This window comes from Cydia pomonella, chromosome 15, assembly GCF_033807575.1.
Source record: "Cydia pomonella isolate Wapato2018A chromosome 15, ilCydPomo1, whole genome shotgun sequence".
Lineage (NCBI taxonomy): Eukaryota > Metazoa > Arthropoda > Insecta > Lepidoptera > Tortricidae > Cydia > Cydia pomonella.
Window position 1 is genome coordinate 16,190,185 of NC_084717.1, and position 19,293 is coordinate 16,209,477.

At 34.5% G+C, this 19,293-nt stretch overlaps 1 long non-coding RNA gene across 1 annotated transcript in view; it reads right to left on the bottom strand.

The window, feature by feature from the left end:
* The window catches only part of LOC133526008 (uncharacterized), a 31,338-nt gene extending 14,324 nt beyond the window's left edge, over window positions 1-17,014 (bottom strand). Inside the window, exon 1 of the long non-coding RNA XR_009800660.1 lies at window positions 16,823-17,014. This is a non-coding gene — a long non-coding RNA (uncharacterized LOC133526008). The remainder of the gene's footprint in view (window positions 1-16,822) is intronic.
* Between the last annotated feature and the right edge of the window lie 2,279 nt (window positions 17,015-19,293).

The window sequence follows — 19,293 nt, forward strand, 5'->3', positions numbered from 1 at the left end:
TTTATTAAGGTACAAATCGTGCCTTCTAATGTACTTTATAATGAGGGTATTTTTATATTTAAGTGTACATACACAATAGTTAGGATTTGACTACACAATTAGAAAACTGATTTTTACCTTTCCATTTTTTACATCACGGATAATAAGTACCTAATTATGTAACCTAATATTTACTATTAGAAATAATTATTTATCAGTTATACGTATGTCTCTCTAATCTTACAACGTTTATTAATTTTTAATGCTTTTAGTGCTTTGCTATGACCAAAATGTACCGCTAGCAAAACATTTAAAAATGATCAAATACTGCTGAATACTTACTTATAAGAGGTCTCATGAATTGGTATATACTTAGTCAGCAAAAAATACCTCTAACAAAATGTAAAGGTTCACGAGTAAAGGTACCTTATGGCGGTTGGCGTTTACGTCGTGTAACCACATTAGTACCTAAGCGCCAACCGCCATAAGGTACCTCTAGCCGTGGAACATCACAAATAATATTGTATCTTAAAATATAGCCGCTATTATTATTTTAGATTAGGCTTGTAAATAAACTAATTTTAAGTTCTGTAAATATTTTCTAGATTATATCTCTAATTGTTTTATTTTTCTAGATTTAGGTAATTGGGGTCATGAAATAGTAAATACACCTACTTAAAGTTGAATAATGCAAATTAGAGCAAAGTATTGGTATATAGTGACCCCGATATGCAAAACTACTTGCTTATACTATGCGTAAGCTTTTATAAGTCATGTTGTGTTTAATTTTATAAACATATAGTTCGTGTCATCCACGAAGACGCGCAGATTTGTCAAATTTAACCTTTAATGACATGACAGTACGAGTCAGGGCCGCGTCTTCGTGAATGACACGATCTATAATGCAATTCACAAATACGAGTAAATGTTAGTGGAAGACATGTTGTAGTCGAGAACCGGGAACAAACAGTAAAAAAGTCATAATTGTTACTTAAGAATGAAAGAATATTTTCGAAGGTATGCAAAAGAAAATTTAAGTATTCTGACAAGGTATGGAAAATACTTCATCACCGAATTTTCGAGATTTAGTTAATATTTTATTATTTTCTTTCAAGTCAATACCGGAATTAATTTCTTTTAAATAAAATAATAAAAAAACTAGATTAAAATTAACCTTTTAACCGCTTAGAATTTTTCACCGAGCGTGCTCGTGTCGCCGCCGGTATAAAGTTACACGAAGTTTTGTCTTATTTATCAGACTGCGGCAAAATGAGCTAGGTATGTCTTATATATCTGACTAGAGCGGTTAAAAGGTTAAAACCTATATTTTTCCTATTTAAAGTTGGATTTTTATGCAGTTACATTTTGTGAATACATGTAGCTACATGTATTGCTTTGAAACTTCAAAGCAAATTAAAAATATAATTTCTTAATAAGATTGTCGTTCATAAAGCTGCAAATGAAAGAAAACCGAATAAAATACTTAAATTATATTACTTACCTCTAATGTCGAAGCTTGAATACGTTATCGCATGTAATGTCTGTCTGTATGGATGTCTGTATGTCGGCTTGACGGATGTCGGAGAAGAGTATCTGAAGCACATTTTTATAAAAAATAAATGTCTCAAAATTAATGATTGTCTCATTTCTGCCCTTAAATTACTAGAAACGATCCTAGAATTTCACAGACAAGCATTTCAAAAGCTAGGTTAAATGCCATATTCACACAACTATGACCAAACCAAGACCACTGACTTTGGAAAAAAACAGACTACATACGAATTGTGTCATAAAACCCACGCACCCGTGGTTTGCTGCTGTCTGTACCAATAAATCTTCCGAGTTTACAAACTTTCTAATATAGAATAGAATAATATTTATTCAGACAACACATCAATTATTACAAAGAAGATAATACATTAACAACAACAAGAATTAAAAAAGAAACAGTGGAAGTTGAATAATACAGAACAGACAGATACACATACAGATACAGATGTGAGGCTGAAATGGTCTCCACCCAGCATTGCAGTTGGCACGACCGTTGTCAACGGCGCTGGTTTTCTGTGGAGCCAGCGAGGTGAGCGGAACGGCATACTGGGCGACTTGTGTGACAGATAATAATAAATAATCAGTTATCAATAGGCAATATCAAATAAAAATACTTATTAATAACAGCTATTCAGGTACATATATTATACATTATACATGCGAGTTCATTATATTGCGGTAACCAGATATCTACTTGGGGGTTAATCATATTTAGGAACTGAGGCTATATAGAATGATGCCCTTAGGCAGCAATACCCTGTTGAGCTATCAGGTGTGTTTTCAGTTTAGATTTGAAGCTACTAACAGTTGTGCTCTAATATAATATCATTTATTTAGGAGTTTCACTCATACCCCTCCTCTGGCAAACCAAGTTCTTTAAACTCAATAATTACACCATATCGCACCTTTAAAGAAGGGTGACCATAAAATTTCAAGGATCATTAATATTAATTTATTCCATTGATGGTTAAATTACAAGCTATTAAAGGTGAAAATACGATAATATGATGATTTATACTCGTTAGTAAGACCAATGGGTCTTTTTACCGCCTTCCTTATTACAATGTAATTTTTACGGACTTTTTGATTATCGAGGGGTAGAGTAAACGGGCTTAACCCTCCTGTAACGCTTATTGTAATTTCAACTATAACACTATGAACACAAGATATACTTTCTAATGATCTCTAAAAACAAAATAAGTCGTTATGAAGGTAATTACGTAGTCTTTTGTCGAAGATGCGCGCGAGCATTGACAATAGGGTGTGTTGTATAACATCCTGATATGCGTGTACATGTGTGGTAACAATAGTTAGTGACTTATTAAAATGAATAGCGTATTAAACATATTTAATATGTCACGTATTTTAACATATTTAATGTATGTGTCTCACAGGTTTGTTATTATTTTTAATATATAGTATAATAGGGTATTTTTATTGCCGTTTCCAATAGGGTTCAATCAACTAGCTATATTTTTTTGTTTAGAACCTTTAGTCGAAATCGTTTATAGTTAAAAAGAAAAATCAAATTATCTGATATATCTAGATCAGTAAAGTAGGTACAGTTGTGTGCAATATTATAGCAGTACACTCTGCGACGAAGATCGTCTTATAGAAAAGTTTATTTTTTCTGGATGACTTGGGTTTAGATGTAAAGCTTTGATTGGAAATAATAAGAAAGATTCTAAATTACAATTATATTGCACACAACTGTACCTATATAAGTATGTAGATTAGTAATTTCAAAATATTTTCTATTTCAGAATAAGTAGTTTAAAAACGAATAGACATTACATGTATTATTTTAATATTACCAAAACATATTATTCATTGCTCATATGAATGTTAGATTAATATAGAAATATTAATAACAAAATTAGCCGTAACATTGCTGGAATAACATTTGTGCTTTTATCATAATTTTATCAACAATAATGTCAACTTTGTGACATTGATAAAGTGATCCAAAAAAGTAATCCCGAGAGAAAACATCGTTTAAATGTACGGAGTGTTCCGCCACCACCGCTGTGCGTCACCAAGCCGCAGGGTGCAGTCAATCGACGCAGTTTAATACATTCTGCGACAGTTAAAATATTGATCAGTATGTTAACGATATCAAAGTGTAAATGGGCAAGAATAAATAGTGTCTCCGTGTTTTACAACCAAATCTGTTGGATTCGACGGCATTATTTCGATACACGGCGGAAATGGAAGAAATTTGAACTAATTTTATTTGAAAATATAACTACATAAGGTTCAAATTTCTTCAATTTTATATTTATTTATTTAAACTTTATTGCACAGTAAAAAATATACAGTGACAAAAGGCGAACTTAATGCCACGCGGCATATCTCTCGAATTATCAACTTCTTGCCGCCGTGTACGGATTTTTTTGAATTATCAAACGTCTACCGCATAACATAATGTTCGACGACCGTACAGCGACATTTACGTGAGCTGTCAAATTCGAATCAAGACTTTTAGTAGACTTTGAACTTCTTCTACTATTATTAAAGTTATGACTTGAGCGTTGTCAAGCACAAGGTAACATAGTAAATAGTTATGATTAAGTACAGTAAAACCAATTCAACTATAGTCCAAAAGATGGTCGAGAACTAAGGCGACTATTTCCGTTCAGGTTCCGTTCCGATCAGGTGTGACTATTGTTTGATGGAAAGACATTTTCACAAAAGTAAAAAAAACACAGATTTATATGAAAACATCTATTTCTATCTGTGCCCGGCGGGGATACATGGGAAAACACCATTCCGTATGTGAAAAGGGATTGAGCTTAGAGTACTGCATTAACCATATACGCGGTTATAAACTAGTGAGGGTTATGTTTGAGAAATGGACGCAACAATGACATACCCCACGCCGCATGTAATTTATAATATGGCGGGGAACCACCCGCGTCCTTTACAATGGCACCAGAGCAAGTAAAATGTCTCGGTTTAAAGGTCAAATCTAAATTGAAAAAAAAAACCGGCATGATTAGTTTGTAATTTAGGAATTCGTTGGGCATTTTTCATGAAGGAAATAAATTAGGTAGCTTTGTTATTTTATACCGCGTCGGTGGCAAACAAATATACGGCCCGCTTCATGGCAAGCGGTTACCGAAGCCTATGAATAGTATGATCACCTGCAACTCTAGAAGCCGACCTATTTTGTAGAACCCAAGACTAATCTCCTGAGAAACTTCGGCAGGGAGTAAATTCGTTAATTTTTTTATAATATAGAAGGCAAATGATTGATAGTAAGCGACTACCGTGGCTCATAGACACCCGCAACACCAGAGGGGTTATAAGTGCCTTGCCGGCATTTAAGATGGGAGTACGCTTTTTTCTTAAAGGTTTGAAAGTATCGGTCTGGAAATACCGCAGGCAATAATTCATTCCATCACAGTTTAGTTCATTCATGTTAGTGTATTATTACCATACTTACAATAAACTTAGTTTACAACACAAAATTATTTGTACTTCTTTACAATAAATAGATTAAAGTAAGAGAAAAGTACAGTTGCGATAAATGTATATTTGTGTGAGTATAGTATCATAGTAGTCTCGACTTTGTGTCTATTTCCATATCAACTCTTTACAATCCTGCACCTAACGTTATTTTTAGCCCAATGGTTGACTGGTAGAACGCCTCAGGGCGTCAAGTCCGCCATTTGTACTCTTTTTTTGGAAATTTGCGCAATAAAGTGTAAATAAATAAAAGCTTGTATCAATAATTATTTATTTGACAAAAAACTTATTTAGAGCGTTACTAATACAAACGAAACGAAATTGTGCCTTGAACTTTATTACGCGCTGCAAATGTCAAAGACCGTATGGACTGCAATCTGTATTGAAAGTCGTGAGATCCTGTTATTGCAAATTCCGATGTCGTGAATGAGTTATTGCCAAGTAACAGTCGAAATAACTGAATTTGGCCACAAATAATAACTTTCTTTAGGCATAAACAAGTGGACACTACTCAATATTAAAACGCTCCTAGCGCAAGGAGACATTACTGAAATAATAATAATAATGTAATTGGCTACTTGACTGTTTAATGTCTAACGATCTTGATTTTCCTAAGGATCAAATGTCTATATGGGACTCATGGCATTTAAGCAACACAAAGGTCAGAAATGAGAGTTAAAGTCTGACGCTCGCACTCGACGATTGAAACGCCTCTAACAAAATGATAAGGTGATGTGACGTCACATCATATAAGTCTGTCCTAAATGTATGGAAGATCAAGGAAATTGCCATTTTGACCCTGAAATATTGCGTTTATGTGTATAGTCGTCTTACAATTTATTTTTCAATGAAATGTAAGGAATCGAATGGTACCACTTTCTTTTCTATTTTTGAAAGACAAAAAAAAATTTTTTTTGGGACTTCGGAGCTTTGTATTTTTTTATAATCTCAATATAATTTTTTAAATTCCACTTTTTTATCATGGATGGCTCATTTTCTATCCATTTAACAAAATTTTGTTATAATATTCAACATGTGTCAAGTACCCAATTTTTAGTGCTTCGTACTAAACTTTCTTCACAAAGCACTTATGGGATCACTTCGGTTTTGGAAACCGGTTAAATGCGTTTTTTCGTTTTGTTTCATCCGGAAAAGTTACTTATAGTAATATCACCAAGAATAGGCCAAGAAAATACTTTTTTTAACAATTTTAATTTTTTTCCGAAAAGTAAAATACTGCAATTTCGATTGTTTGGTGGATTTAAATATAAAGCCCGTGTTACAAGAACGCCATTCATTACGTTTTACGAAAAGTTTTAATTAATGCAGGATTGCAAATTCGGTCAGTTCAAAATATAAACGAGTATGATCTCCAATAATACTGACTAACCTGTACATTATTAGTTAAATCCCATGATTATGTATTTGGGTCGCATGTTCAAGCCTATAATTTCTAGACTTGTAATTTCGCAACAAATGTCCAAAATTAGGGTCACCCCACACCGATATTGGTTATCGGATGCAACAATTAGGGTCGCGCACGCGCTGGGGCTTAAGTGCGGTTCATACTGTTCCCTTTTAAATAATTACCCGGGTAGCAGATGATACGAATTAACTATAAGTAGTGTGCCACCCCTGGCGTATGAAAAATAAAATGTAGGTCGGTTACTTAGATTACCTACAATTTAGATTCGGCAGCGTACAGGCATAGGTAGCATGATTTTGTCTCATAATATATATAATAATAATTTTATTAATGATATACTAAGTGGCTATATATTTTATCATAATAATTTCTCTAAATGAAGAATCACGTGTAGGTAATAATGAACACTAACTCACTAACTAACTTACTCAGAAAAGCTAAACTGCTGGCTGGAGTTCACTAATTGATCTCAAAAATTGATCTCAGTTCTAAAATGTTCAAGCAAGTTTTAAAACTTTCATAACTTTTTTGCAGCAGATTAAGGGGGTAAAGTTATAACAAGTTTCAGTGGCGTAACATAAAACATGTTCGCAGGGCAAGCTGGTGGATACTTCAAACGCAGTGCATAGTGCCTAGACAAGAATACCTCACCATATGTATTAAGAGGAAAGTACAGCACGAGTAGTAGTCCATACAAAAATAGAGAATACCATATGATATATATTTTTCCACTTCTAAATATTTTCCATTCTCCATGATTTTTAGTATGTTATTGACAAAATGAAAAACTAGGTTTATAGATTTTCCTTTTTATTCAAAATTTGCATATCAAAAAATTAAAAATTTCAAAAAAGCGAAACTTATAAACCTTGTTCACATTATGCTGAAGCGATCGACATCAAAATCAAAGTGATTTGTTTAGATTTAGTGGAAACCGTTTTCTCCCGAAATGGAATTTCATAGAAAAAGTACCGTTATTTCATAAGGATCGCAAAGCTATTCTTCCCCCTTAAGGGTATCCAACCATCAAAAATCTGACAATCAAATCTTAAACTTCTGTCAAAAACAAAAGACACAGATTGAAATAAAAAAATGAGGATGGATCCTTTTAATGTAGAATTTTAGAGTAGAGGTCAGTCACATGACGTACCTATCTACGATTAGTTTAATCTAAGGTAGCCCGGTCGGACTTGTTAGATACAAAATGAAATTCAAAAGGTAATGTTCTCGCTAGTTAATTAGGGTTCGTGCTCAACTTTGTTTACATGAAATGTCATATGTTTGTGCAAAATATGCGTCGGTTAGGCCCTTTCAAGTTTAGTTCTTGATAAGGTGTTCTAGTTTACGTTAGTGGGAATGATTTAATTAGTAGTCTTATAACACGTTACACAGAAAATGGAGCACAATGGTCGGTCGGGTGTTGTTTTTACTGAAAATTGCGCTATTTGTATAATTAATTAGTATGCAGTTGGTTTTATTTGCAAATCATTTGCAAACTTTGCATTTCGGTTGCGAGTTTCATGGTTATATCTCTGTGTTAATGGATTGAAATATTTTTGTGCTGTCCGCTGGTAACTGCAGACCCGTCTGATGTAGAGATGTGCCGATTATGGGGTCCGAATCATCGTCCTCGCGTTGTTCCGGCATTTTGCCACGGCTCATGGGAGCCTGGGGTCCGCTTGGCAACAATCCTAATAGGCGTAGGCACTAGTTTTTACGAAAGCTACTGCCATCTGACCTTCCAACCAAGAGGGTAAAATAAGCCTTATTGGGATTAGTCCGGTTTCCTCAGGATATTTTCCTTTACAGACAAGCGACTGGTCAATATCAAAATTATTTGATATTTACCAGTCAATATCCATTTCGTATATAAGTTCCGAAAAACTCATAGATACGAGCCGGGGTTTGTACCCGCGACATTGGGTTGGAAAGTCGGGTTGCCGAATATGTTTTTTTTGTTCAGCTCTTACTGAATCGAATATTCGGTCGAATTATTAGGTTCATCTTTATCATTTTAATAAAACCTTTGAAAACCCTTCAAATATATTAGCAGATAAATATGAATTCTAAAATCAAACAGATAAAAAGGCAACTCGCAAAAAAAACATGACTCTCCAAATAATCAAAACATGCCATAGATTCAATGTCTCATCATGTATTTTAGTGACAACGGGAAAACGTAGCCGTTGCAATAAGACAAGCCTTACAAAAAAATTCGCCACTTTAACCGAATAATTCGGCCGAAAACGAACATTGGCAACCTTGCCGAATGTGATGAATATTCGGTCCATCTCTAGCTGCCGAATGTACAGAAATTTGTACGCTAGTGGAAGCGGGGGAGTTGGGCATCTTTACAGCTTAGGCGGTTATTACACTGATGCGGTTTCAGTACGATAAATGCATTACGTTATACCCAGTTTAAGAAAGGGCTAAATTCAGACCGTCTTCAAGCAAATGTTACATACGGGTCTCCCATCATTCTTAGGTAGGTATTCTAAACCGGCGTTCAACCAAAATTAAATTTTCACATGCAACCATCAAGGGGAAACGTTAGTGGTAATTTTTCCATAGAAACGTTCTCGACATTTTTCTCTGGTGGATTTTGGTTCTAAATAAGTTTTTTTTTTTATATATATATATGAGTTCAATATTATCAGTACATGTGTCTGTATGTACGTTTTGTTTTATTATTTTGATATTCCTGTTTTATAAGAACTAGGTTACCTACCTACTTTAAAAAGCGCTAAAAACGGCCAAATAAAATGCTTCGTAAACAGACGCCTAGCATACAAAATCGGCAACAATAAACGCATATATGGTCAGACACAGATATTTTTAAGTTTTGGAGACAAATCTTTGGAACGAAACTTTGATTTATGAGATTATTAGTAAGCAGGATTCGCCCGAGCTGTACTTATAGTTGTCCTTATCGCACTAATTTTAGGAGCTGCCCCCGTTAGCTCGACGGAGATATTTAGTATTTACCTCAAATCTGTGAAGGGGCGCAGCTGGTATTTCCTCTTAGTAGTATTTTCAACACACTTCAACAGTTACATTAACCAATGCCATAGCCAGTGCACATGCCTAACCAGTCCTCTGTCCCCACGGCACTTTCCGAACACGCAGGCCTCAATTAGCTTATGCTCATACGTGCTCTATCAATTTAGTTCGCCTATTGACACCCCGCCGATGTTATCCATCAAAGTGCCAGCCAACCCCATCGCTGGGGAGCGTGATAAAATTTACCCCGTGAACTGTGTGCAAGTCACATCTCACCGCTAGACTGTTTAAAATGTCCTCACGGTCAATCTGATGTCTTCAGTTGACAATTAATTTACTACCTATTATTTGTGTCACTTCTAGTAAGCCCGTATCTCTTAGTATACTGATTTTAGATAGGTAGGAGCATGTCTAGCTTTGCTAGTAGGTTTGGGGAGGTAGGATTTGACAGTCATAAATAAATATCTATTTTATAAAAAAAATACACAACGAGCGTGATGTGCACCTTTGCGTCGGGCGCAGAGGGGGCAGGTTACAATATCTAAGTAGATGTTTTATACATGTTTCGTTTATATTTCGGTTTAGATATACAAGGTATTTATTCAATCACCTGCAATAATTTACGGGCTGTGTAAAAAAAAAACTCTACCATAGAATGTTCGGGATTGATCACTAAAAGGTGCTCAATATGACCTATACACCGTGTTTTTTTTATTTCCCGTAATTTCAAGGGTGTATCCCTGAACTTAAATTAAGTAACTTTCTCAAAGACACCGGTATTCTAATTACCTCCATTTCGGAGATAATCAATATTTAATTTTTATCTTATATAAGGCCCTTACAAGCGTGTACACTTGGCTTAGGGCCTGTTTACATATTGATTAGTGTTAAGTATGAGTTAATAAACATTTGCTTCAAAACGTAAATACTATCTCGGACGATTGATGTTCAAAATGACATTGATATGTATATTGAAATGTAATGCCCGTGTTACAACAACGCTATATGCAACATTTAATTACTTTTTATAAAAATAATATTAATAAAAAATAAAGTTTTTTTTTTAAATTTATTACGCCATGTAGCTTCCTCAAACGTACTTACCGATACCCCGAAATTAACGGAATTCAATAAAAACACGGTGTATATTCATCCCGTAAATTATTGCAGGTGACTAAATAAACACCTTGTATTTAGGTTTATTGATTTTGTTTAGTTTATAATATATAGTAGTTATTTTTCAGTTTTTTATTTGTTTTATGTTTAGATACATCTTTTTACAAATTATGCAGGTACCTACGATTCTAACTTAAATAGAGAATTTTCTTTAAAATACTATGTAGTGGGTTGTGATCTATGAGTGCGGCCAAGTTCAGAAGCTATCACTCTTCTACTGCGAACTTCACGATAATGCGAACGAAGAATAATGCTCGCTGGAACTTTTTAAAAATAGCTGCCATTATTCCCAGTGGAATTAAAGGAAAATGCTGTAATAACTGGCAATTTGCATTTGTCTTCATTATGTGATACTGATTACAAAAAAACGGACCAAGTGCGTGTCGGGCTGCGCCTGATGGAGGGCTCTGTAAGTCTGTTCCTTCATACGATATGAAAAAGCCATACATACAAGCAAAAATTCGCACTTTCGCGGCGCTTACGTGCTTCTTATGAAAACAAAAGTCTCAATTAAACGCATTACCATTAATGTGTAACAATTTTCGTGGAAAGTATTGTTAAGCTATATATTTTTGTTTTTAATTTCTTTTTTTGTACGCCAGATGAAAAGTCAAAAGTATTCACTTAATCAAAAACTCCTTTTTAGAAACCTTAAAGTTGTTTTTAACAATGATGAGCCACACGTTGATTTTTTTTTTTTCATTTCGGTTTGTATGGAGTGCCTCCCTAAATATATACAGGGTTTTAAAATTATTAATATTTATTTACAATAACAATATACATAATGTATATATTGTATTTGTTGACGACCGGTTTGGCCTAGTGGGTAGTGACCCTGCCTACGAAGCTGATGGTCCCGGGTTCAAATCCTGGTAAGGGCATTTATTCGTGTGATGAGCATGAATATTTGTTCCTGAGTCATGGGTGTTTTCTATGTATTTAAGTATTTATAAATATTTATATATTATATGTATATATCGTTGTCTAAGTACCCTCAACACAAGCCTTATTGAGCTTACTGTGGGACTTAGTCAATTTGTGTAATAAATGTCCTATTACATATATATATATATATATATAAATATATATATATATATATATATATATATATATTATTATATATATAAGCAAAATACATACAGGCTTTTTATTTAGTCACCTGCAATAATTTACAGGGTGAATATATAAGTCATACTGAGCAACTTTTACTGTATGGGATCAACCCTGAAATCGCTAAAAAAAATTTGGCTGTTTCATACATTTTGGCTGTCTGACCTTGACATTTTCTATGGGAAAGTAATATTTTTAGCATTAGAAAAAAGGTAAACAATTTTGACGTATCTTTTTATTGAAAGACGTTTTTAAAAAATCAGTAAGTATTACAAATTATTTTCTGGCTGAAAGTTAAAGTTAAAATTTCCGTAATTAGAGCTGTCTCCATAAGAGTCAGAGGCACAAGACGACACATTAAAGCTTTTGAGTGCGAAGATGGTGCAAGAATCTTATACTGAAAGTCCCCCAAGACCCTTCTCTTCTACTACCTCTTCATATCACTATTGAAGGCAGCAGCTTTTTTTAAATACTTTTTTTTAATAGGGTCTCGCACCTACCCTTACACCATCTTTTAAATTTTTTCCTAAGTTCTGCTTATGCATGACTAGATTTCGATTGGCTCTTAGTTAGGTACGGAACTCTAAAAACAAAATATATTTACTGTCTCACTACATCTATTCTAACAACCGTTCGTTGATATTTAGCAGCTGTTGGGTAACTAGTAAGAACTACCCTATTTAATTAACTCTGTGTAATGTCGATACGGCGTGTGCCCTCCATCACTCAATACTGATTAAACTTTTTGTAACTTATTATTATTTAGTTGATGGGGAACGACTTTATTAGAGGACTGCACTTGTTGTATAAGTATTTTGATTTCAGTGTAGGTACAATCGCCATCAGATTTATCGGAACGGACTAAGTGTTCACAAATATATGAACAAAACCTCTATTATCAAGACGTTAAAGTGCATATTCACAATATTGACATATTTTGAGAAGTAGCTATTAAGCGGGCATGGTGGTCAAAATGGTATGATATATAGATAACTTTATTGTTAAGAAAAAAGCGTGTGTATTTTGGACACTTCTTTTTAGGGTTTCGTAGGCAACTCCTCCAAGTGTTAAAAAGCTGCAATTTGGCATGGATAAATAAAAAAATCAGGCATGGCGATAGAACGGTAAAATAAAAACTACAACAGTTTTTTGGGGTACCTCCCATACAACATTTTTTTTTGCTTAAACCCAATGGTATGGGGTATTGTTGAATAGGTATTTGAAAACGAATACGAGTCTTCAACAATAATTTTTTGATAAAGTGAATATTTTAGGAAATAATTACTTTGAAAGAAAAAAAAAATGTGTCAGAATTTCTTCTGACAGAATTGTAACTACGCAACCCTATTTTGAGCATGGCCCGATATGCTCTTGGCCGATTTTTGTACCTGACTTATTGGGGCCTATACCTCTGGGGCAGTAGAGCAATAAAATAAAGAACAACAGGGCACTTAGTTTAACCGTGACAAAATTATTCGGCCCGCAATGTAAAGCAACACACAAGCTACAGACAGAAATCAATGTTCGGTATCCGCAAGTCACCGTCTATACTCCATCTAGTAGGAGCGTGATCTCTGGCACAGCATGATATGTTTGGCACACAAGCTGCCAACTAACAAACCTTGCACTACAACTTCCTCCAATATCGTCGCTGCAGATATCAACAAACAGAAATCAATGTTCGGCATCCGCGAATCATCGTCTATACTCCATCTAGTAGAAGTGTGATCTCTGGCACAGCATGATATGTTCGGCACACAAGCTGCAAACTAACAAAACTTGCACTGTAGCTGTACCAACTTCCTCCCATACCGTCGCACAGAGGCGCTGATATCAATCAACATACAGATTCAAAATCAAACAACGTGGATACGAGATACTGGGAACGCTGGGATTTTACTTTAAGAGAAGGCTAACGCAAAATGTTTTATTTCATATAACATTTCCACACGTTATAATCAAGGGCAAATGCCATGAGAAAATCACTCGAAAACTACTGTTTGAGAGGGCAGACTCTAAGTAAAATCTTACAGCTGCGGCCCGCGAAAAGATTTTATCCGGCCCGCTGCAGGTCCTATGAAATAATTAGTATAATGACATTATTAGATCGTGGCCTACTGCTGGACAAAGGCCTCGGCCCAATTTCTCCACTGATCTCGATCCAGTGCTGTGTCTGGCCACTCCTTCAAGAAGGAGTCCAGTTCATCCCGCCACCGCCGGCAGGGTCTGCCGATGCCGGATTGCCGATTCGAGTTCAGGCTCCCATTCCGTAGTGATTTTACGCCACAACTCGTTCGGAATCATTTATTTTACAATGTTAATATCGTTACCCTTCTTACCATAGAAGTATCATTTTAGTAAAAATAGCTATTGATATAGCAGAGGAATGTGACTAGCCAAATTTTAAACTAATAAGATTTCAGAGATCAATATCTCTGAACCAAATAGGTACACCTCAATAAGTAAAACGTTAAAACCCGCGCAAGCGCCAAGTTTACCGTCACGTGTTTCACGTGGCGCGACATATTATTCATATTTCATATTCATTTTATTGGTAGTGTTCATTTGCATGTTAACATTAAGTATTACAATACAATACAAATCCTCTTTATTGCATAACCTCAGAATAAATTTACATGGAAACGCATATAATACATTAAGATAGAAGTAAACAACAGGTAATTATTATACAATGAATAAATATATTACAAGACACTGTTCTTTAAAACACACTTATTATAAGAGTGTCTTAAAACTACTAGAGAATAACTTCCAGTGGTCGTAGAACGCCTGCTCGAGTGAACTAATCTTTTGTTCCTTTCTAATTTCCTGTCTTTACGCCCTCTCTTAAAGGAATATGTTTGGAGTATGGCGCAGGAAATTCCTAAGCTTCGAAAATATTTCTACTAGGAAATATAAGCTAAGCTTGTTTTGCTTGTTTAGTTTTCAGTGCAAAATTAGACGACCTGGGGGTCGATTTATGGATTTCGCGTCGGTCGATTTTGTCACACGAAAATTAAATCGAAAAACGGCAAAATAATATTTTTGAAATACGAGCGATAGAAAATGGGAATATACTCGTAGTGGTATTGACCACTCGTTTTCAATGCCTAGTCGTAGTAAAGAATTGAAGATAGCCACACAATAATCGAGCGCTCGAAATTAATAAATCGGCCGAGTTGGTACTTACCCTGCCTATGGAGCCGATAGGCCTGGGGTTCAAATCCCGGCATTTAGATACATGTGTGATGAGCATGGATTATTTGTTTTTATCTACTTATAAATATTTACAAATTATATTTATATTGATATAACTGATTACATATTGTATAGGTACTTATTGATTGATTTAAATTGTCAGATAATATCTGACAGATATAGATTATCTTTACTTGCTTTTGACGTACGGTCAAGGAATTTAATTTCCTACCCATTTCGTACCTTGCCACAGTGACAAACAACATGAAACTCGCTAGAGACCGCATACTATTGTTTGTTTGTTTGTTTGTTTAAACTTTATTGCACAAATTTACAAAAAGAGTACAAATGGCGGACTTAACGCCTTGAGGCATTCTCTACCAGTCAACCATTGGGCTAAACAGAAATAGTTAGTTTGGTGCAGGATTGTAAAGAGTTGATATGGAAATAGACACAAGTCGAGACTACTATGATACTATACTTACACAAATATATATTTTAAATATACCTACATATATACATATTCAATATATATAAATAAACATACATATATATAATAATAATGTACCCATTAGTGTGAGATATCACGCAGACATTTAGTCACGAATTGTCATTGTGACAAGGTACGAAATGGGTAGGAAATTAAATTCTTTAACTGTACATGAGATCATTTATATTAAATTAAAATTATGCTATTCATTATATTTAATGTTCTTATGTCATGGTAAATAAGTAGTCACAAGTTTTTTTCCTATGTACTTTTATTTTTTTCTTTGTTTCTTGTTTTTTTTTTAATATAGCAAATCAGTATATTGCGAAACATCATAAACTTTATATAGAATTTTTACGTTTTAGTGAATCATTATACTTGAATTAAGTTTTGTCATATTCAGCACATAATTTTATTATCATATGAAAATATTTAATTCTACAGCGCATTGGCGCCTCTAACTGTAATGTTGTAGAATTATGCATGAATATATATCTAAATACTCCACGATTCTTCTTTTTCAGCACAGACTCATACTTCACATATTGGGGTTTGAATATCCCTTCATGTAGGTAAGTAAGGATACAAGGAGGATTATAAAACTCATTGTGTTGTATTGTAGCACGGGCAGGTTTCCGCAACTCGACGACTGGCTCTTATTAACCAATATTGCAATACGTATTAACTTACCCCACATAAACAGCCATTGAACAATTCATACAATAGTATACCGTATTCTGGTGCGACAAATTCCAAATTCAAAATGCTCTTTCATCGGCCGATACGACAGTTTCGGGGCTTTGGCAGTATACTGTACCCACAAATAATTGCTTTCATTTTGGACTTGTCAGTCCTATTTAATTCTCATCCATCAATTTATCGTAGTATACAGTCAGCATCAATATTATCAATAGATGAAACAACGTACCAAAAGTACGCGCTTCAAAGTACATGTATGTATGTATTTAATTGCAAAGAAAAAGTAGGTACAGTAGTGTCTTAGGTGGTAAGTGACAATTGGTTCCTTATTCTGCTATTTGTACTAAACAGGTTGTACTAAGTAGTATGCAAAAATCGTAGAACGATTACAAATCTGGCTGTATATCTTCAGAGAGGAAATATTTAACACTGTAAAAGCTTTTATCAGTAAATAGCTTCATTAATTTGATTCTAAATGTATGTACAGGCAGTTCTCTTATAGATTTTGGTAACTTGTTAAAAAGTTTCATGCACATCACAAAACAGTGATTGGAATATAATGCTGTCCTGGGAACACAATTGTGAACCAACCTTCCAGGATCCCGTTAATTTCTGGTTGAGGCGCTTTCAAATGTTGTAAATGTGGGGAACCACAAAATAAGCCCATATCTTAACACTGAACTAAAATATCCATGATACGCGTTTAACGCTGTAGCTATGTAAACCTGTACCCCTAGTGTAAATTTGATCGACATCATAACGTGACGAACGCGTTTGCGTTAAGTCTCATTTTGTATAGGATTTTGAGTTTCCAAAACGTCCCGCTTGGCGCGCTCTTTCTAAATCCAATACAAAATGAGACTAAACGCAAACGCGTACGTCACGTTTCGAAATCGAATTTATTTACACTAGGGGTACTGATGAGCAACTTAACTTACGTAGTATTCTGAAACGATTACGTCAAAAACGCATCTCCAGCGGGAAAACGTATTAAGACAGTCATGTTTGCAGTTTTGAATTTGGATGCTTCTTTTATTCCATTATAGTTCAAAATTCAATTTGAATTTGTCCTTTTAAAAGGACACCGGACTTAGGAGGTTAAGGATGTAATTACTTTTCGTCAATCTAGACTTATTCCACCGTCAAGTCAAGTAAGACAGTAATAAATTAACAATGCCGTGGCACATTTCACTGGAACAAAGTTTAACCCTTTATTTTCTCAGTAGTGGTAACCAATTGCAAAATTGAACAATAAATTTCTTACTAGCAGCCAAGAAAGTTTACTGGTTTGCTTGTTGGAGTGTAACACTTGTATAAAATTATATTCACTTTAGAATATGTTGTATTGGTTCCAATTTTTTATTAACGCAGTGTATTTTTCTCAATGATTAATGGAGTTCGTCTAATATTAAATATTTTTTCCGTACATGTACTATTGCGAGTGAGCCGCATGATAACGAACTGATATCATTCAAATATCATTCTGATATCAGTGAACTTTCGACAAATTAATTGCCAAATTGTCACCTTATAGATAATTAAAAATACTTTCGAATTGACCTAAATGTTTAACAGCGCCACAAAGCATATTTAAAAAAAAAGACGTCTGTCGTGAAGCCACACCCGCTCTGTCACTTCATTCACTTGTCAATTCGGTGCAAAGATGGATTCTAGTTTATGTATTTAAAAGCAAGTGTTTATTTATCAAATATGTAATATAAATAAAACACAAATTGTTATTGGCGGGTTGTCTATTTATGCCGGACTACTTCCTGGCCAAGAGTTAGACCAACATAAGAATGCAACGATTTTGATAGCATACACAGTGCAAGTGTTATTTTAAACGTCAAACTTCTATGAAATTTTGACTTATAAATATCAGTGTACTGCGTATGCTATCATAATCTTTGCAGACTTTTCTTGCTCTAACTCCAGCCCTCTGCAGATGCTCTCGTAACGCCTACCATTCCAAATGTTTACTAGAAAAATATAAGGTAGTATTGCTAATTATTATATTTTTGTTAAATACAGAGTTCTATTAATAAACCAAACATATTATTAACTCCCGAATTCGTGACATATCAATGCCAAGAAACGTATTAATCCAATACATTATTTGCGGGCCGGCCTTGGACAAACATGGGCTGGATTATGACGGTGGCTTAATTGACACCGTTCGGAACAAAGACCCCTCGCTCCGGGATGCCAGTTGTTGTTACAATTTGGGTGTAGTGTTCCTGTAATATCTTGGATAAATACTGGTAAATACATAAAATAATGTTACACGAAATAGTAGACATTTAACAGTTATTTATACGGAACATCTGGTTGTACTGAAAATCACGTAGCGCTTTTACAAATGTCAAGCTATAATTTGGTATGTTATATTATACCCCATTTCATTAACCATGGCGGGATTCCACTTGAAACGGTCATTAGGCGGAAACAATACAAGTAGTGACAACAAAATATACCCGGCAAACTTTTTTTGTGGCTTCGTGTCTTACATGAAACTATCCAGTCTAGATTTGTGTTTTTAATGTTATTATTTAACCACACGCTGACTTTGAAAACATGCCTTTGAGCTTGTACTTAAAGCTATTAAACAATAGATCAACATTATGGTTCTCTTTGTGCAAATGTGCAGATTCAAGTGGAATCCCGCCATGGTAAATGAAACGGGGTAACTTCACCACTTATAACAAAATGCCAAATTTTCCATAAAATAAATATGTATATTTCATAAATTATGGTTTCGCTTCAGGTTTAATCGTACAGAAATGCGAGTATAAACTTAATCATAGAGCATACATGATAAAGTTTGTCGTAAAGACTTAAAATTTTGAGGAAACGAACGGGATAATAACGAGAGCTGGGGCTGTTTAAAAATTTTATCTAAGAAATTAGTGCTCGCAGGTGACTTACCCTATTAGTCCGTAGTCCTCAGCTATATTTTATTTTAATTATTCTTTCGATATGCGACTACATGATAACTTAGCGGGGCGACGATATATTATACATTAGCTTCAATGGGCGGAATCACTGACAAACCATAATAAATATACTTTCGATGCTAACCTTCTTCTTTTAAAATATGGCCTCCGTCAAATCTATGATGATTTTGCCAACGTCATGTGTCGTTGTTCAGTAGTAGATTCACGTAGTGATTATATGCTCTTTGAGTAGATTTAATTGT